Source organism: Oreochromis niloticus, linkage group LG17 (assembly GCF_001858045.2).
Source record: "Oreochromis niloticus isolate F11D_XX linkage group LG17, O_niloticus_UMD_NMBU, whole genome shotgun sequence".
Classification (NCBI taxonomy): Eukaryota; Metazoa; Chordata; class Actinopteri; order Cichliformes; family Cichlidae; genus Oreochromis; species Oreochromis niloticus.
Genome location: NC_031981.2, coordinates 34,476,250 through 34,497,586, shown reverse-complemented (window position 1 = coordinate 34,497,586; position 21,337 = coordinate 34,476,250). Strand labels below are relative to the sequence as shown.

The following is a 21,337-nucleotide window of genomic DNA, read 5'->3' as shown; positions in this document are numbered from 1 at the left end:
GATACTTTTTAGTACCTGGTACTACCACCTAATGGAAGACACTAAAAACTTAAATTGAATCAAGCTGAGTCAGGCACTAGTGGAAAAGTAGCATTAGGCTTTATCAATAGATGTATTGTAGCCCAGTGAAACTGAGCTTCCCATTTTATTTTTTTCTTCCCCTTTCTGCTTAACCTATTTGTCGTATAATTCATTACAATTTATTTGTATTATTTCGCCAAACATTTTCTATATTACCCCATTTATATGTCTATCAAGGTTATTTTGCTATCTTTTCACTTCATTGGTTAAAACTATAGACATAAGCGCCTTGAGGCAACTTTTGTTGTGATTTGGCGCTATATAAATAAAATTGAATTGAATTGAATTGAATGTGCATCTGATTGACTGTGGGAAGTAGATCCCTCCTCCTCATGCTGACTGGAGGAAATTTTTAGGGTCATGTAAAGAGGCTACAGACCATGAGTGAGATGATAGCACAACTACAGGCTGGTAAGTAAGAGTGACCTAAAAGTAATAAAAATAATTTTTGTTGTGGAAAAAATAGCAGCTTGCAAAGCTGCATTTTGGCTTGCTGTCTGGTGTGGCAGTTTCTTTTCCATGTAGAAAAGCTAACTATTTATTATCAAATGACAGATGAACAGTTAGCTGCAAAGTTAGCTGAGGAAAAAACCCCAAACCAAAATATTTCCCTAATGTTAGTTAAGAAGGAAGAGATTTTGCTCTGGGGTAAGCAGAACAAAAGTATTGCTAAAGTGGATAAGTAACATAAACATAATGATAAATATCGCCCTTTATTGTTGAGCATGTAACGAAGAACGTGCTAATGCTAAGCAGAAAGATAGTAATTAGCAACATGATAATGCGCTTTCTAGCACTTAAGCTTTAATTGAAGGTAAAACATAATATTATACTCAGAACTTTCAGAAATAGAAAAGAAAGTGAAAATACTAAAACATGATTCTCAGAATTGTGAGTTTTACTAAAATATTTAACAAAAAAAAAATTGTGAAACATTTTTGGACTGTAGAGCTAAATGCTGCTATGCTACTTTGATGTGTGCATGCTAATAAAAGACTGGTGTAACCAGGGCTATGACTGGTAACTTTGTAACAATGTCTGTTAAGTGCAGGTGAGCATACTGTGTATTCCTTGTTAACTAGCATTTGCCAGCATGGATATTACTTGTAATAATTAACACAATAATTGGTATAATTACTTTAGACATGTCAACACATCTTGTGACTAAAATCTACAGCAATCAATTTTAGTGGTTACAGAAGGAAGAATAAAACTGATTATAAATATTATATTAAAAGTGATCACTGTGGTGGGATACACATACACAATTCAAGTGCAAAAGTAACAACAATTAGAATAGAATAGAATAATCCTTTAATTGTCCCACAAGGGGAAATTTGGTTGTATCAGCAGCAAAAAAACACACATATACAAAAAGAACAGGACACAGAACAGAAAACAAAAAACACAATTTTTACATATTTACATCATGGACAATAGTTACCAGAGCAGTGTACAGTACAGTTGTTAAAATTAGCATACAGATAGTGTGCAAACAGAGCAGGATACTGAAAGACGTTTAAATAGTTAAGAATATTTAGAATAATTAGAAAAGTGCAGATTGTGTATTGTATTGCATTAAAAAGTAGACATGTAACTTCCAATAAGTTAGTGCATATATAAAAATTATATATATAAAAATAAAAAAAAATTAAATATAGATTTAAAAATGTTACAAATTAAGACAAATGTCACATTTTTCATCATGCTGCAATTAAAGGGCTGGCTACTCTTAAGTAGATATTAACAAGCTACTTAAAAGCAGTGCGACCTTTCCTTTCATTTGATGTTACACATGTGTATCCCGTTTATCGGTTATCGTGATTGGCCCAACAACGCTGTAAGAGTTCTGTTTGCTCAAAGCCATCCCACCCTCTCTGTTCAAATACTGGTGAACTTCATAACTTGGACTTGGAGCGTAATATTAGCAAACAGAACTTAGATAAACTTTAGACTGGAACATACCTGTTGCTGCATGATAATACTCCCACTCAGCAAACCAGTCAAACGAATGCTCGCGTTATATAACTGACAAACTGAGAAAGACATCGCACAAATGCATTCGCCAACTTTCTGAACTTTTGCTGGAGCGCTCGCTGGGACAGGTTGAGTTTACTGCACGTGAAGTGGGACAGATAAAAACTTTGGAATTTGGAACTTTTAGGCCCTTGTTCAATGTCAGACCCTGTTTTCTGAATAATAACCACATCTGTGTTTTGCCACAGCTGAACAATGTTCACAAAAATCAAAGGGGAGGGCAAACGCGTAGGACCCCAGAGTGTTTTTGTTAAATCTAACATCTGTCTTCCCAATTTAGCATAAAAAGAAGTTCTAAACTGTTTAAAGACGAGAGGCGAGACCCCGACTAAGACCCTTCACCTCTTACAAATAGATGTTTATCCAGATGGGTGTTTTCTGACCATCAGAGCCACTGCACATAACTGATTTACAGAGGATAAAACTTTATTTATGACTCACTTGTAGTAAGTAAGTGGCACAGAAAATCATAAATAATAGTAATCAGATTCCTGGTTAAGTCACATTTAATTACATTGAGCATCAGTGTAGGCTGCTCAGATGTACTGCACACATGAGACCAAATGAAGTTGTGCAATAGAACTAGGAAACAAAATGAGATCTGCTGGCATGAAATCCACATCCCCTGTAAAACTGCATATGAATATGTCAAGCTATATCTGACAAAAGTTAAATTCCTTGGTTTATGCAGTGTGTCCATATTATGGTAAAATTTGTTTCATACAGTTTTGTTGAATATTTTCGTATAATAGGTTGTTTTCACTTTTTAGTTTAGCACTTGTCAGATTTGATCCCTAAAATGCCTCAAAACATGCAAATTATGCGTATATAATTTGTCCAATGTTCCTTAAATATATAATATATGTAGAATAATACACATCTTCATTCAATACAAAAATAAAATGCTATCAGCTATAGAAGCCTGAGCTCACGTAGGTTGATATCAGTTTGCATTAGTGCAAACAGTGCAGTTAAAGTAGGAAATATATTCTGCTGTATGTGAAGAACACAGACCCTGCACATGAGTTGTGGTTAAAGATTTAATTCACCTAGAGTTAACTACATTTAAACAATTTAATGTTCATTCTTGTTTTCTATTCAGGAATCAAGTGCTGCTAAATAAATGTGAATGCCTAATTGCAAAGCATTTTAGAAAGGGTTCATAAATGCATTTGCAATATTAGTTCAGTTACACTTACACCACTTAAGATTAGAAAAGGCAGTGTCATAGCTAAATTAGCTGTTACACATTATTAGTTATAGTAATGCATATTCTTACACTATTATTATCATGCACTTGCTACATTTAGCTAATTCTAAACATTACTTGCGTTGTTAATTAACAATATAATGTTTAACCTTAATTATGTAATTACAAAGGAATCATGAGGTTTAGTTAAATTCACAACTTGCAAAGCAGTTGGTGAATACACATTATTCCTGAGTGATCAGAGGTTGCCAAGAGGGTCAGGTTTCGGTCTCTAGGCTCGGTGTCTGAGTAGTACTCACTTAAAGACACAGAAATTGCACCAAGTTCAAACTTTGTTTTCATTAGCAGGTGCCTTGAGCCGTTCATCAAAATCCTTTACACTTGCCACTTTAAACTGTTCAATCTGCACCACTCATTATCACGAAAAACAAAGTCTTCAGGCTCGCTATGGGTTACATTAGCTAAAACTTCCCTTCTGGTCTTACTAAAGCAGAAGCCAGTCCTGCTAGTGTCAAAATAAAATTTCAAAAACGACGCTTCCCTTTTCTGCACAAGCATGCATGTGCTGCACCACATTACTTTGATGCATTGTTATCAATACCGATCACCCGCACTTCCCTTGGTGTGGAGAACTGTCATTGGCCTAAAACCAAAGACAGGAAACTAACAAGTTTCTTCTTAACTCAAACTCAGTCTTGAGTTAAAATGTTTAACAAGGTATAGATCACATTTCCTGTCTTACTCTGTTCTTATGGCATGTTTTTACCTTAATCTGCCAGGGATTGCCAGGGAAATTTATGATGAACCAAAAGACTAGAAAGAGCATCATGTCGTTTTAGTCTAAAAACGCTTAGTCTAATAATTTGTGAATTTTTAATCTATCTTGAAAGTTTGAAACTCTTCAAACGTTCTGTCCTCATCAAGCAGTTAGCATTGCCCCCTAAAATCCTTTGAGCCCTCCTGTGTGCCCCTCATGCCAGGGCGCCGATACAATACTGCAAGGCTTCGGCATAATTTCCCAATTCTTCCGCCTCTCTGCCCCATCTATTAATTTCTGAGGCTTGTTACATAAGATATTATGCAATGTGTTTGTCTGATATCTATTTTTCAGGGCTCCGCTTGCTAACAGGTCCAGGGGCACATTTTTGATGGCTGAAGCTGCTGTTTATATTCAAAAGCTCGCCCCCTGCTCCCCTTCCTGATGTGGATGTTTGGCTCCAACAAACCCAAACAGGCCAAAAACAGTTGGCTGCATCGGAGAGCCCACCGTTCACGATCCACACGTGTTTGGAGAAAACAGGGGACGTATGCAGTTTGTCAGTTATAGCGCAGCATGGGCTATCCTGTGGGTAGACTTATTTTTGTTTAGAAACTTGACAGACAAAAGAATGATTCATGAGCAATCTGGTGTGACATATTTGTAATCTGGATTAACAGTGTCTGTTTTGTCTGTCAAGATAAAGGAAAGTGAAATAATTAATTACTAATAACTTCTTGATGACACAAAGTAGGAGTATAATGGATAGATCAGCTACTTGCTGTCTATAGGCTGACAAATACAGGTGATTTTTCAGAACTTTAACACAAAAACAGAGTCAATGAGACTGAAACTATGACTGTAAAACTGAAACAATGAGCTCAAAGACGATACAAATTTAAAGGAGAGTAAATTTTTTTGTTTTTCCTCAATGACAGCATCTTCCACATGTCTCTAGTCACTCGTCTTTTCCTTTGACAACATAAAAATATTCACAAGAGCAGGTTTAAAACTGTCATATGTTCACATATTTCGCCCTGTGGTTCTGGGGTTATTTTAAGGAAATGAACTTTAGCCTCCTTTCCTAATTGGTAATACTGTGATAATGTGATACTTGTTTTATTTTTTCCCTCTCCTTTAGAGGTTGGTGCAGCTGGGAGAAAGCCTGAAAAGTAATTAGTGGACCCTGACAGGCAGAACACCTTATCCTCGTTATATACGCTGTACTCAAGTTTACCACAACTACTGATTGTAAATACTCGCCAGATTTAAAACAGAATATTTCTGATCTGGCACTGATTTGTAGTATCGAATAGCTCTCCGTTTATTTTAATTACTACATTTAAAAATGGTCATGTGCAATAATGCAAATGTTCACTATTTGTAATATAATATATGAATACAAGGAATCAAAAGGGGCCAACGGGGGACACCAAAATAGACATTAGCTATCTTTGTCCTCATGTGACTTACAAAAACAGCTTCTAGTTACCTTCACTGTTCACATGAGCAAATGCAATTGGTCCCTCAGGAGCTTTTGCCTTCCCCGAACCAATGGGAAGCCAGTATATATATTGCTCAAAGATCCTTCAGCAGAGAGGATGTTTACTAGCAGAAGTGGATCTGTCCTTCTCATTCCATTTAAATGTCGACTCTTATTATGACAGTTCAATCAGTGAAACTTTGAATATGGAAAGAACAAATGTGTGAAAGGGAAACCTTAGTGGGAGTTACCATTCAAGAGTGCTAAGGGTATAGATGTTCAGTTAGATATAACATTTCCTGTCCTTTAATAAACAACAGCCAGTGACCACGAACTACGAAGGTAAAACAGCCACTTGCTTAAAAACTTGTATTTACTTATACACAAGCAACTTTAGTATACATTTGGTTTAGTCTTTCTGATATCATTCTTTATCAGATTCATTATCTATTTTTATTCATTTATTTTGACCTGTTCTGTCTAGCCAATTTAGCAACCAGAATCATAGCCTGAATGCTTTGTTGAGCTAAACACATCTGCATTGCCACGAGGAGAGGTAGCTTTATTTGTGTTGAGTGGAGATTAGGTTCGGAGATAGTTGGGTCCATAATTTGTGGCACAGACACAATTTTCTGCAGTTCTGCCTTTGTACACCACCACAGTGGATTTTACATCAAAGAATCAAAATGCGATTGAAGTCCAGACTTTGATTCAGGGTGTATTAAACATGAGGTCCAAAGAAAGAGTGTAACAGATGTTATTACAGGGACATCATTAACAGTGGAACACAAGGACCACCACTGGTGCAGACTCTTTTGTGATCACTTTTGTGATAAAACTCGTTGGCCATTTGAAAACTCAAAATGGTGACTATTTTCGAAGATAGATGTTGAGAAAGGAAAGAAAGTTAAAGTAAACTAGGTTTGCCTTTTTGAAACCATATCATACATATTTGGTGTATGAGTGTTTTTAAAGTGCTATATAAATAAACAATGATTATGATGATGATGATGATGATATTTGTCCACAAGCTTTAAAAGTCTAAAATTAGTCAGGACGTTTTTTCTTCCTTTTCTTTCTTTCAGGATTTCTCAGAGTGCTGGCTTGAAGTTTCCCTCTAGTCTTGGTCCCCACATCCCCCTGAATTCCTCTTGTACAGTTTTAGGCATTCCAGGATCCACGTGTGAGGCATTGAGTCAAAGACCTTCTTGTAGTCAATCCAGGCGGTGCATATGTTGGTAAGTCTGGTCTTACAGTCTCGAGTGACTGCTCTGTCTACCTCTAGCTGGTGTTTAGCCCCTCTGGTGTTTCTGCCAATGCCTTTCTGGTTTCCACTCAGAATTAGCTGCTATAATGTCTGACAGGAGCTTCCATGTTGTGTTGAGGCCGATTATTGGCTGGTAGTTGGATGGGACCGCTGCCTTCTTTGGATGCTTGGGGACCAGGACAATATGACTTTTGGTTTAGCCATTTTGGGTGCGTCTTGTCCATTAGCAGCTGGTTTATTTGTACTGCCAGATGTGCATGGAGTGCAGTTTGCTGCTTCTTCTTTGCTTCATAGACATGAATCATATCAGGGTCTGGTGCTGTCCAACTATTCATGCTTGGGACTCTTTCTGGATGTCTGCCACTGTGATGGTTACTGGATTACTGTTCAGGGAGGTTTCTGTGCTCTGCTCTTAGATGCACTGGCCACTGAGCATTGTTGATATGTGTTGTGTCCCTTTCCCAACGCTCTTCTAGCATTGCTCTGTCTCAAGCCTTGGTGGGGCTGTTCCCACTGAAAGTGCACCTTGGGTGGTTCAGTGTAGAAAATCTGGTTTATTCTCTTGGCTTCTGTCTCTGGTATACCTCTTTAGGCAGCTAGCCAAGGCTGTTAGTCATTGCTTGGCAGTTTCTAAGGCCTCAGCTTGTTGTATTTCTAAGGCACCTCTTTCTTTACCACACCCTTTTGCAGTTCTGATAGTTAGTGAACTTCTCTCCGTCTAGCATGTGCGGCAAGGTTTTATTTAAGCAAGCACTTTTTTCTATACCTTTTAGTGCAATCTACAGTATTTCTGCTCTAGTCTGGCCTCTAGTCTCCTTCTCCATGGAGAGTCCTGCTCCTTGCAGGTGTTTATATTGTAGCCAAGCATCTCAAGGATCACTGTTGCTGTGGTGTATATCAGCTGGTTGGTTTCAGTGATGGTCGCAGTAGAGATTGTCTGTAATACTGTATTCACTTCTTCTAGGAGACTTTCAGAGGGTACTTCACAGAGTCTTGGTAGTCGGTCATGGCTTTAGCCCTTGTCCACTTATGTTTTCTTGTTCCAGTAGCCCACTTATTATCAAAGTATCCTGGTTCCACCTGACACCCAACGCGGACCTTCTTAATGAATTGCACAGTGAAGTTTACAGGGTTATACTCAAAACTGCAAAACTGATCCGACATTGCTTCACAGTGCACATGGATAATGACCCAAAGCATACTGCAAAAGCATCCTATGATTTTCTTAAGGTAAAGAAACAAGATATTCTTCAATGGCCAAGGCAGTCACCTGATCTCAAACCAATAGAGCATTCTTTCCAGTAATTAAATAGAAAACTAAATGGAGAGGGAGACCCACAAACATGCAGTAAAGTGTCAGCAATAAAGGCCTTCCAGATCATCTCAAGGGAGGAAACTTAGCATTTGGTGATGTCCCTGGGTTTCTAGACTTCCAAACTTCAAAGGATTTTAATCTAAATTATAAAAATATTAGCAGCAATCCTCAAATGACAATTACTTATAAAAATTAGGGACTGTATATAAAAATGGCTGCATTTCCTAAATAGTAAATACACTACTTTAGTTAAACCCCTTGACTTAAAGTTGAAAGCCAGCACTTCAGTCACATATTGATTGTATGAAATCCACTGTGGTGGTGTAGACAGGCAAAACAACAAAAACTGTGCAATTATCAGAGAAATTATGGGCGTAACTGTCAGCAGGGACTGCACAACAGGGTTTAAGGTCAGTGGAGGTAAACATGAACTTAGTGAAATAATCAAAACTTTTCTTGGCAGAAAGCTGTGTAGATCCTTTCATAATAACCTGTACTTAAGAAAAAAGGTTTTAATTTCTCAAAACACCTGGACCGAGAACACAATATTCCAGTGTCCTTCCCCGACTTGTTTTTTCTGCTGTGTCACCACTCATAATGAGAAGTCGCCCCTCATGAGAGTGTCTGCACAAACAGGGATTTGTGCGATGGAACGTCATGCGCCAGTTGTTTTTCCCAAATTGAGTTGTGCTAATTCTATACACAGAGCAGCGGCTCAGGAGGATGATGCTCCCATACAGATGATGATTAGGCGTGTGGGTGGCAGGCCAAAGACCTGTACTTTTCCATCAGACAGTTGAACAACTTGCAAAGGCCTCTGGAATTTTCTAAGCAGCCATGTCTTATCAAGAGGAATGAGTTTTTCCCCTCGTCATCCTCTCCTTGAGTTTTTGCCTGGATGGTCAGGAGAGGTTAGGAGGGGATTCAAAGAAGTCCCTGAGCGAGAATGTTATTGTTTCCGGAGCTGCAGATGACACGCTTCTTAGCGACTGAGGGAGGCTCTGCTGAGTGTGAGGCCAGTGCTTTGTTTAAATGCCTGCCACCTGCAAAATGGGGCCCGCCACCTTCCTGTCAACATGATATTTTTAGAAATGAACGTTTGGCTTTATAAACTGACCACATGTGGGGGCAAACCATTTTACTTTGCAGAGGGGAATAAAAAACGTGTCTCTGAAAACAGCATTTTTCATGATTTGCAATGATCAAATTCTAAAAATGCATCAACGTAAAGTTGGAATAATAAACATAAACCATTGTAGCTTTTAGTTTCTCTCAAGGACACATTCAGTTTACATGTTTTCTATCTGCAATGCCAAGTCTCAGCTCCACTGCGTTATACCTCTCCCCATTGAATGCTGGGAAGTCTCTCAGTGTGTGTGTATAGTGTATAGTGGGGAGTTGTCTTCCCATGCAGCGACTGTAGCGTGACGTGTGATTTGCACATTGTTTTTTCCCCCTACATAGTTTTAAGGGTGAGCACACGTGTATCAACACAGCGATAAAAGAAAACGATGCCTCGCAGGAAACGCCACACACAAGCACACACAAATCTTGACAAACAGGCTTAGACGTACAGAGAATACAGCTATGCAAACACAAAATGAAAGCGGGTATGTTAAGTAACAGTGGCAAGGCAGAACATATGTGATGTGAATACAGATTATGACCAGAACAGGTTATTCTATAAATTCATGGAGTTTGCTTCCTGGTTAGCTGCTGGAAACACTTACATGTCTAATAAAGCCTGTTTCTGCTAGGTTAACAGTTTTATGCTGTACAGAAAATTGAAGAACTGAAGCTAACTAAATGTAGTAAACACATCCTTTACAAATAAAGCAGTTAGTGGTATAACTAGAAATGAAAAAGGAAGATAGGCTTCATTTAACCAATCGTTACATAATCCCCTCACTTTTAAACTGTGGGGTTGGTCCAACTTGTGCAGCATGGAGTCCTTTGTATTGCTTAATGACTCTGAAAGAAGAATACATGCTATTATGTCATTTTAGTAATAGTTTGCCATGTTTTTTTTTTCACATAAGCACACGGCCAAGGGCTCAATTCCCCTGCACTGGCCCCTTTTCCATGGCCCTCTGTACAGTTTCAGATTGATTTTCACTTAGCTGTTTGCTTACAAATCATTCGATGGGCTAGCTCCAACCTCCCAACAAGGTCACTCGTGTCCACTGACCAGTTGGGTCTGGTTATCCCAAGATCCAGCCTGAAGCACAGGAGGGAATGGGACTTATCTCTGTGAGCTGAGAGGGCCTCAACACTGCCTGTTCTTAAATTCTGTCTAAATAACATGTTATGTCATCAAAGTTTTTGCGGTAATGTTATGTTTATACGACTAGAAACATTGTTTCTATAAATTCTTATCTTTTTAATTTTTTATTCATTTGGTGTTTTAACACTTTGATTGTATAACACAGTTTGCTTTATAAATACATTTGAGTTTATCTATATTTCTTAACATATCTTTTGTTATCCTTGGTCTAGTTTTTATATTACCTTTTTCTGCTCAAGCACTTAAAGCACTTTATACAACATGCCTCATTCACCAATTCATAGAAGCATATGCTTAAGTACCTTCTATCTAACATTCACACTCTGGTGTAAATATAGAAAAGATTCCCGCCATAGTCTGTCTGAAAAAGTTAATATCAAATAATTAAAACCTAGTTACCACTAGAATACTAGTACTTGCATCACAGAGACATAAAGACATTTATCTTGCGTTAAAACATGGCCCGACTTACTTAGGCAAGCTAATTGCAATAAAGCTAGCTAGCTAACATCCCATATATAAACGAGTAATACAAACCACTAATAAAATGGTAAACGAAACAGAAAATGTACAAACTATAGTCTTTACCTTTTTGTTAGCTTGTATAGTTTAGCCTCTTTTGCCTTTCTTTTTACTGTTTGTAAAGAACGGTTTTCAGGCTAGCTAACTTTAATTTAACAGCTGCAGCTAGCTGTTCACATTATCAGGTCTTCAAGGTACAACCAACAACTTAGAAAGATGCCTAAATTTGGGGGGATATTTTGTTTATATTTAGAGAGAAAAGGAGCAGATGAAAGTAAATTTTCACTTATATTAAACAAAACATTAACTTTTAGCATTAATGCTACAAATAATCTTTTTAATAATCTTTTTTCTTTCTTTTGGCATTTAATTTACAGTGTGACAAAGAATAACGTCCTGATTTAGAAAACAGGACTATTCAAAGATCTTATGGAATCAGAATTATATTTACACACCAGCCAGTGGATGTGATATTAATCACACTCATATGATACTGTTCCCTGCATCATAAAATCATATGCCAGTAGCTAAACCCTTTCACTTGGCAAGTTAACTGTAACAAAGCTAACTAGCTATTGTACCGAGTGACTGCAGTCACTGTTTTAAAAACACAAGTTTCACTGGGATCCATGTGATTTAGAATGAGGCAGTGCAAGAGCTCTGACTAAAATGCCAACAGTACTGATAAACCTGATAGAAATGTCCCTTTTGACATCTGTTACCACTAACACTGTTATCTGCTCATCTGTTTGTAATTTGATGAACATAAGTTATGAAAGCTTGGACAGTCAGCTCACAGGTATGTCAAGCAGATAAAGGTAGTTAGGATATGTTTAGCTAGCTGCTTACTTGAGTTATCATTAACATTTTCCTTACTACTTCACGTGTCAAGTCTTCACTACTACTAGTCTTTTTCCACTACTAACTAGTCATAATTTTGTAAATTAAGGGCCAGTGTACCTTGCGACTTAAAAGTCGACATGCGGGTGTGCATGACATAGTTGGGTTCTCAGCCAAAACCACCCCTTCCTATTTCCCAGCTCCACCCTCTCAACAAGACTAGGACAACCAAAATGGAAGACTCTCAAAAAGTAAGTCCAAAAGCTAATAGGTAGGTTATAATTTGCATATATATATATGTATATATATATATATATATATATTTATATGACCTGCTGTCACTATAGACACTATATGCATGTGTTGCTTAGTAGGCAGTAGAGAGAGGTACCTCATTTATCCACCTGAGCGCGCTGTTTCTCCACAATAATAAAACCATTTGAGTTGCTCAATGCAGATATTGTCTGCTGCAGTTAAGCAGATAGTGCCTTTAAAAAGAAAAACTTTACATTATTTAAAGCATTTGCAGAATCGCTGAAGATGTTAAATCCTTCTCCATAAAGGCAAAATTCCTTGTCAGCATATTTAAGAAAGCCGTTTCCAGCTGCTAGAATCTTTCATCTGACAGACAAAAGGATTGTTTTAAATGAGACAAAGGCCCTGTGATGAAATGTGATTTTTTTTAAGCTTTGATTGGCGGTGGACTGGAGGATCTGTTGGAGGATCAGAGCTGAGACTGTTAATCTCTGGGTATTATTTTACACAATAAAAAACAGCAAAAGCTGAAGCACATAGCTTCCCTCACAAAGAACTAAATCTGCCAAACACATAAACTAGTGCAGCAGCAGCCATGAAGATCATTTTATCCAGAGAAATGAGCAGAGCTAATGAAGGGACAAGTCATTTTTAGTTCTTCTCATCATGTTTTTGTAAACTGCTTTTGGTACACTTCATTAGCTTTAATGATAACAAGAACATTTGGTTATTTTTGCAATAATCTGGTGATGTGGATATTTTGTATTGGATCAGTAAATCACTCTTTATAAGGCACAGGATAGTCTGTGGTTCTCCGTTTGCTTATATGCTTCTGTACTTTGTATCTGATGTGTTATCCTAAATCGGAAAGTTCAGTGCCTCTAACACCTCTGAGATTTCTTTAGCAGTAATTTAACACTGGAGTGAAGATGGATTTAAAAACTTGTTTTTGCTCCTTTTTTAAATCATTGTTTATGAGCCATTCATGTCTTATGTCCCCATTTTCTTCTGGTGGGTGAGCCTTGCTTTAATGGCTTTAAAGGCACAAAACTATCTTGGTGACTTTGGGAAAAAGATCATAGTTTGAATCAAGTGCACCATTTAAAACCTTCGTTTTACAGAGCCCTTCTCATCAGAAAGCACTGAAGGCAAACTTCTCCTGCAGCTTTTTATCCATGTGCAAAAGAAAATTAACTGACGAGTTAAATAAGCCGAGGGGGTTAAAAAAAATGTTCACACATAAATGTGCAAATATTTATCGTATCTTTCTGTATTTTGAGATTACTTTCAAACCAGAAGGTGTACACCTACCTGAAGATCCAGAGGACTGACTATGGAAGACAAGAAAGCAGGTAACAGATTAGTTTAAAAAACACACACAGCAGAGAATACGTGGCCCACACTTCTGCAAGTGGGTCACATTTTTCAAAGCAGTTTATTCAGCAGGAAGACAATGACCCCAACAAGCTGAAAGGTCTAAGGCCAGTCAAGTTAGTCACTGGGCTGTGATGTAGCGCGGTTTTGTCAAGGTGTCCTTTGGCATCGGTGCGCTGATGCATCAGCCACTCCGACACTGGCCACCTCGGCATAACAGTCCCGTTTTAGAAACCTCGTCGCAGTTTTGTCAGCCAGGCAACTGCGGTTCAAAGACAGAGAGCCCCTGCAGCTGATGGAAAAAACATTTCCAAAGACGACTCTAAACACAGCAGGTCATATACTCGCAAATATTTGATGCTTCGGATGTTTTTTCGTTTATCTGTTATTCACAGCTGGTTGCCTTTGAGTTGCTGGGCATTAAAGTGACTCTTTGTAGAAAAAAGTATACAACTGTTTTTGAGATTTATAACAAAGAATGCTTCTTTTGTATAGAAGAACTGCTGAACGCTACATCTTAAATGCAAGTTAAAAAAGAAAGTTATTACATGCTTTGGCAACCCCGAGTAAATAAGGGAGCACCTGAAAGTAGCATCTCCGTATTGAACAGCCAAACATGCTTCTGGCAAACAGCAATGAAATTGGAAATGAATGTTTTGGACTTTGCTTTCACCCTGCTGTCCAGTTTCTCCCAGTACAGCTCAGTCCACAGACTGTGTGTTTCTCCAACATTTAGAGTAATGATCTTGCTGCAGAATGAACCACAGACCAACCAGCTTCTCTTCCTTTGTAAGCATCGACTCTATACAGAAGAAGGGGTTTGAAAGAAACCAACACATTAATTATTCCCCATTATTGCAGGCTGGGTTTCCAGCCTTTCATTGTTTGGACATTTGTTTTAAAACTTTTCCCATATTTCATTAAACAACTTTAACTTAACTTTAAGGTAAACTGTGATCTTCTAAAATGTTTTAGAGGTGCATAGAAAATTAATGAAGTGCCAAATAAAAGCTTAAAAACAGTCTCTGCTTTTTTGGGTGTTTTTTAAATTCCTAAAATAGCACAAATATCAAATTTCACCCCATGATATACAGTAGGTCACACAGTAAATAATAATGTGAGAGGGAGTTTTTGGTTTTAGGATCATGCGACAAATCATTTTTGATTGACCTGAAAAGGGTCAAAGGTCACATGAGAAGAAGCCAAAAGCCATGTCCAAATTCATAGGCTGCATCCTCCTGAGGACCTGGCCAACCCATGTAGACCACGAAGGCTGGAAGTGAGCGGCTGTGGAGTGGGACGGTCTAGCCTTCAGTTTTGCGTCACCAGCTGTCTTGGTGGCGTTTAATAAACTCAGCCATCTGCTCCTTGCTATGTAAAATATATCAGGACACTGGCATAAATTTTCTATCAACTCACACTTCTGTTTAATCAGTTTTCCATTTGAAGTTTGTTCAGCTGTAATCTCAGCCAAACCGATTTACTCACGAACAAATAAAACACTGCAAAAAGCCAAATAATAACATTTTTAAGTTATCTAAGTGACTTATATATCATGTATAACCTGAGTAGCGAAAGACCGTGGGGGGTTTGAAAATGATGTGCCGGGAGTTCGCTGTTCTCGCCGGCTCTAGTGAGCCTTGACCACCTGGCTAGCTATCAGGCTGGTGGGTAACAGACATCTCTGAAAACGTTGGATCACTTTTGCGTATATCTTGATAAACCGAGCAGATATTTGAAGTTTACACAGCTACGTTCTCCTCTGAAAATATCTTTATTAGTAACGCTACTTAGAGTAATATTAAAACTATTAACTATTAAAACTATTAAAACTAGGTAGCTACCGTGATTGTTGGAAACTGGAATTGGTTGGGCCGCGCTATGAATTCTGGGATATGGTGGGCCACGAATGATACACCCAACCCATCCTTCAAATCTGGGGAAAAGGAGGACGCATTTGGAGGGGTCTATGAATTTGGACAGCCTTCAATGTGTCGCTGTGATGTAATCTGCCTACAAATGCAGCCTCAGGAGGATGCACCCCCAAATACTGGCACTGCGTTGTTGTTGATCTCTGTCAGTTCGGTTTTGTTGTAATTTTAACACAAAATGACTAAATCCCATTTAAAATGTTCCTTACCACTACAGTGAAATGATTACTCCTTAGTATAAATGCTATTGGTATTACTAATACTAATAGTATTCACTGTGAGAATGTGGGCTTGGACACTCACTACAAAGCACTTTTAATGTCATGAGGGTCCTGTAAGGTGCTACATGCATTATTTAACCCACACACTACCTCACTCACAAAGAGGAGGTGGTGGTAGGCAGCTTTTGAACAGGGGAGAAATGTGTAACACCAGTGTTTTAAGTGCAAAACAGGAGAGTTTGGTGTATGAACATAGACATAACACTATAGTCACCACAGCTGAGAGCAGTAAAGTGAGTGGAAGCATGAAAACTGTCTGCATCAAGAGCTGAGTTTGAGAAAAACACGTACACGGGGAAGGAAAAAGTAGCTGCGGATGAACGGAAACATCTACCTGCAAAGAGTGTCGGTTTACAGATGGGGGCAGTTGGTTCAAAACCCCTTCCTGGTTCGCTCAACAGGCTCTCTGTTGGCACACACCTTGGCAAACAGACAACAATAGCAATAAATTAACCGTGTTATCATCGGCGATTGTTTTGTCTTTTTAAAAAAAATTAAATTGCTTGTTCTAGAGTTGCCAGTTTAGCTCACTGTGTTGAACAGGCAATCCATATGCTGCATGACTATTGCAGAGGACATTGTTCAAATCTATCCCCAAATCTTTTACTACATGGCTTCCCTCTGGTCTTCTGGTCTTTCTTCCAGTTTACGGCTTTTCTTTTCATTGTGCTATGAAAAATACAGGCTGAAAAGCTCAAAGACATGTTTAAAGACATAATGTATAAAATTTTCACCACTAGATGTCAGTTGACTGAATTCTGCTGCTTCTTTTAGTCAGCCAAGATCAGATCAGACCAGAAACATTAAATTTAGATTGCACCCCATAATGATTTGTTTCTACTACTGTTTGTGTAAAAAAGAACACTTTTGTAAACACTAACCCTTTCAGCATAATTGCATAATATCAACACCCTAAAAACAGATATGTGCCAATTCAATACCCAGCTAGCAAGGTGAGTTGTTGTGGATATCCTGAACTTGTTTGTGCCACTGTTAGCCTGAGTTAGCACGTGTTGGAAAACTTTATATGAAGTGCATATAACATTGTTGGACTCAGACACGCAATAAACTCTGATACGATGTGCGACTACAATCAAACTGCTTATCAGAGGGAAAAGTGAAAGGAGGGAAAGTCAGGACACTTTAGGACACTCAAGCCTAACATTAGCTGGCTTCGTGTTGCCAGCTAATGTTGTTGTTCTTGCTGTTAGCTGACTCTTGTGCACTGAGTTGTACAGAGAGGGGTTCCATGTTTAATCTGATCTAATCTAATCTGAGAGTAAGTTATTGCATGTTTATGCATGCTTTATTTATATTTCGTGGCTTCAGGTGAGAGGGAAGAGGATGACATTTTGTTCAGATCCCAGTCACATCTCTTTCCTTTGTGTTTCCCTTTCCCGTCTCAGATAATAAAACAAAGGTATGATGCTTCAATACCACGCATGTGTTGGGTCTCTAGCCACATACATAAAATGTGATTAGGTGGAAGAGTGATGTCCATCCTGTGTTCATGATGGTGAAGAAGTGACACACATCAAAAACATTCACAGTTTTCCCACAAAGTCTGTTTTGGCCTTTTGTAACATGCGATTAGGGTCAGAATAATGGTTAGCACCTATGATGACTGAGCGCTCACAGGGTTAGGACATAAATGTATTATAAATATCTTCCAGGCTAAATTTTTTAAACATTGGTAGTTCTTTTATTTTCATTGTATTGCTTTTATTTTAATGCATTGAAAATATTCCATTTGGTTGAGGCTTATAGTGCATTATAGTTATAATTTAATAATAATAGAGTTTCCAGCATTTACTTGGGAAACTCAAACTAATAAATATAAAAGAACACCCAGATTTCCTCTAATAGCTGAAAACAAAAGGCAACTGACTATGTATCAGATGTTTACTTCACATTCGATTAGTTTCAGCAAAGCCAATATACCTACAGTACAAAACAATATTGATAGAGAATAAAATGACACTCAGTGATTCATTTACATAACTGAAAAGCTCCTAGGAAAGGCTAGCTATGGTAGAACATTATTTCTAATTTTTAATAAAAAACAAAAGAAACATTCCTAAAAAAGGCAGCACAAAGAAACACCCTCCACTTGATTTATTTATAGACAGTGACAAAAGTGGATGCAACCACCACGATGTTGCCTTTGGTTAAAAAAAAAAAATCACCCTATTCAGAAATGTTATGAGGGGGGAAAACTGACAAACGCATCTTTAGAAGGATGCTGGAAAAAAAATTATATATGTTATAGCATATTTTATTTAGTTGTCCCCTTTAACTTGGGAGTCTAAGCAACATGTGGGTCCATCTGCTCTGGTGACCCCCTTTGGGAATAAAAAAGCAGCCGAAATACTTAGTCTGTGGGGAGTGACTCCCTTTTGGAGCCATTTTCGAGCAACTGCAGTGTTTACCCTTTCGTCATTGGTTTTGTTTTTTAGCTCCAGGGGTTGCCCCTTGGGTCTAACCTAGTGATGTCAGACATGACATCATAAATGAAAGGGGAAGCTATCCAAAACCCAAAGCAATCTTTTGCATCAGGCTGCAAATATGTTTTTTTTTCTTTTCTTTTTAAATGTGTTGTTAGTTGTCACTTTTAACCCAGGAGTCTGTGCAACATGTGGGTCCATCTGCTGTGGTGACCCTTTGGGGAATTAGAGAGCAGCTGAAAATACCTAGTCTTTGGGGATTGACTCTTTTATGGAGCCAGCCTTGAGGAGCTGCAGTTTTTAACTCCTTCATCATTGGTTTTGTTTTCCAGCTCCAGAGGGGTCTAAACCTAGTAATGTCGGACATGATGGGGGGGGGCATCTAAAATAATAGTCTAACATGGAGACACATAACAAAAGAACAAACAATGTTTAAACCTGCAACATAGTTATAACAGATACTGGGCAAGGTTACATTAGCAATGGTTAGTTAGAGTCAGTGGTATAGGGACTGAGCACAGTGACACTTTTTCCCCAACCTTGCTGTAGCTTGCATGAGATGGAAGCTCTTTATGTTGTGTTTTTGTGCATTTTTTGACCTTGCATAAGCTAAAGTGTATTCAGAGGAGGAGGAATATGGGGGGTCAGCGTGAGCTTCGTGGATTAAAATGTAAGAAACACTTGTTGATCTAAAGCTTCTGCAGGTACCGTCAACACACAGACATCTCATGGAAATGGGCTTAAGAGCAGTGTGCCCTCCACAAAATCACTGCTTCCAAATGTAGTTATATTTAGCATCAATTTTTTAGTATGACAATGCTGATGCCTTTTTGTTCCCACTGAGACTAACCAGATGGATCCTTTTTAATTTTCCAGAAACAAATCAATGGCAGTTCCATGTGTAATGTGTTGCATTTATCCTGCAAATCCCACTGAATTAGCTCACACAGCATGCAATATGCTGCATAAAATTTAGGTTTGGTTACTCTGCTTTTAAAGCTCAGTATCATACCACCCATTCGACACTTTTCTTGGCTTTGGGAAAGCTTATCCTACATATGTAGATTATCAAGTCAGTCCGCCACATTACAATTCCTCCCTATCTCACTGTGGGCTAAATACTCATCCCTTCAACGAAAGGGATGAGCTCGCATCAGTCTCTCAGCACTGAATCACACTCCCTCCTCTGTCTACCTCCTCCACTGAAAACATCCTTTCTCTCTCCAACGCTCTCAGTGTTCTGGGCTCAAGCACTTTATCACTGTAAGCTTGCAAAAACATGTTCAAGCATTTCGACTTGCACTCGTATGGAATTTCAATCTTGTTGTTGGACATTCTGGGCAGTTCTGCCTTCATGTTGCCATAATGGAAACTCATAGATACCTAAAGTGAGAATAAGAAGCTTTTATCATAATGAATAGCACGTGTGCTAATAGAATCCTATTAAATACAACAATCTTGAGAAATGATTCATGCTTACCGTAAACGTCCAGGTTGTTGAGCCTTTCATTCTGGATTCCTTTGAATCTCCTCACTGTATACATGAATCGAAAAACACACTATATAAGGCAGAAACAGACTGTGTACAATTTTAATGACCTTGAAAGTCAATATTTGGTATGACCACCTTTATGCAGGGCCAGATGGATCGTCTGCAAGGCCAGATGGATCTCTCTGATTCTCTCTCAGATCTTTTCTTCTTGTTACGAACATGGCTATCAGAATTTTTTAAAGATGCCCTGCACACCATCCTGAGCAGTACCACATTTTGTGTTGTCTTTGGCGTTTGTCATAGAAATGTGAACAGATTGTATTTTTGCAACAGATTGCTGGTAACAAATAAAGACTAAAATAGGATCTTTGCTAAAACTGGTTCATCACTTGAGTTAGGTTCTTGAATGATTCATAGGTCTGTGTCAAGTGTTTTAACAAACACAAAACATTAATCTGAAAATGGACAGATAAGACTAGATGAAAATGCAGCCAATGCCCAAAGGACCAAGCCTTGAGAGCTAGACCAGTGTAAAAATTATGAGAAAGTCTGACTCCCTGGAAACAAAATGTCATGGTCACTGTGTCTACCCGGCTGGCTCAGTGAGGCTACATGTGTTTTTGTTTTAATTCTGCTCTCGCTCTCTTTCTCTCCTGTCTCCTACCTGCCTGGGCGGAGCTTCTCGGTACCATTGTATTGACTCATGTTAGTGTAACCCTGGCTAAAGCAATCTCTTGTGTTTCTCAGTAAGTAAATAACTAGTAACTAAATCCACAGTTGTAATTATTCCATCTGTCTGTATATAGATTTCCCCAAAAACTGTTCCTGAGTTTTCCTGGATGCCTGAGCGTGAGTGTGAGCCGAGGAGTGTAACCAGTTTGCGTGGAGTGTATCGGAGTACAGGAGTGGAGCCTGTGCAGCCAAAGGATCGAGGAGCAAGTGTAGAGTTTGTTTTTTCTCCCACCTGCTCTGGATCCCTGGAGACCCGACCTTTCCCCCACTTTGTATATAGTTCACCTGCTTTGTAAATAAAGAGTGTTTTGCCTGATTTTTGAGTCTGTTTTAAAATATTTAAATGCAATTTCCTAATTCTTTGTGGAAGTAAAAAAAAAAAAAAAAATCAGACACTGGACCTGTCGCTCCAGATATCTTTTTATTTCATATAGATAACAAGATATTTGCCTTTGACAACAAAGAAATCATGTTAATCAAAGGTTACACAGGACGGTAAGTGCATGCCAAGCTGGGTAGTTTGCAGTATTTTGCTCCAGTTTTCAGTGATGGACTAAGCTGGATTGGTATTGAGTGAGGCTGGTGAGTAACAGGACTTGCAGAACATCAGCTTATATATTTTAGAGTCCAGTAACTAAGTCCACAAACAATAAACCTGAACAGAACTAGGAGCACTGGACAGCTGATAACAGCCGCTATACAAACAAATGCACTGGAAGTAGAAACTGCTGCATTCATTTTTCCCTGCTGCTCTGCTTCACTGGAACTTAGAGCAGGAAACTCTCACTTGGTACTCTAATGAGGCACAATGGTACCAAGACTCCAGGTTCAAACCCCACAGATGTCATTAATTTTTGAATGTAGACTTTTAATGACAGAATCCTTTATTACTTTTTACAGCATATCCGGCTGTTTGATTTCAGAAAGAGAGTGGACACAAAGCCGGTCTGCAGGAGGTAGGAATCACCCGGATTTTTGAAAAGACAATTCCTTGGACAGAACCGCGAGGATGTGGCAGCTCGACCACAGAGT

General features: G+C 38.5%; 1 long non-coding RNA gene across 1 annotated transcript; it reads left to right on the top strand.

Moving 5' to 3' along the window:
- Nucleotides 1–410: 410 nt before the first annotated feature.
- LOC109195000 (uncharacterized) lies at nucleotides 411–20,706 on the top strand. The gene is made up of 4 exons (XR_002056688.2): nucleotides 411–492; nucleotides 4,440–5,910; nucleotides 6,654–6,806; nucleotides 20,380–20,706. It is a non-coding gene; the product is annotated as an uncharacterized LOC109195000 (long non-coding RNA).
- Nucleotides 20,707–21,337: the final 631 nt, after the last annotated feature.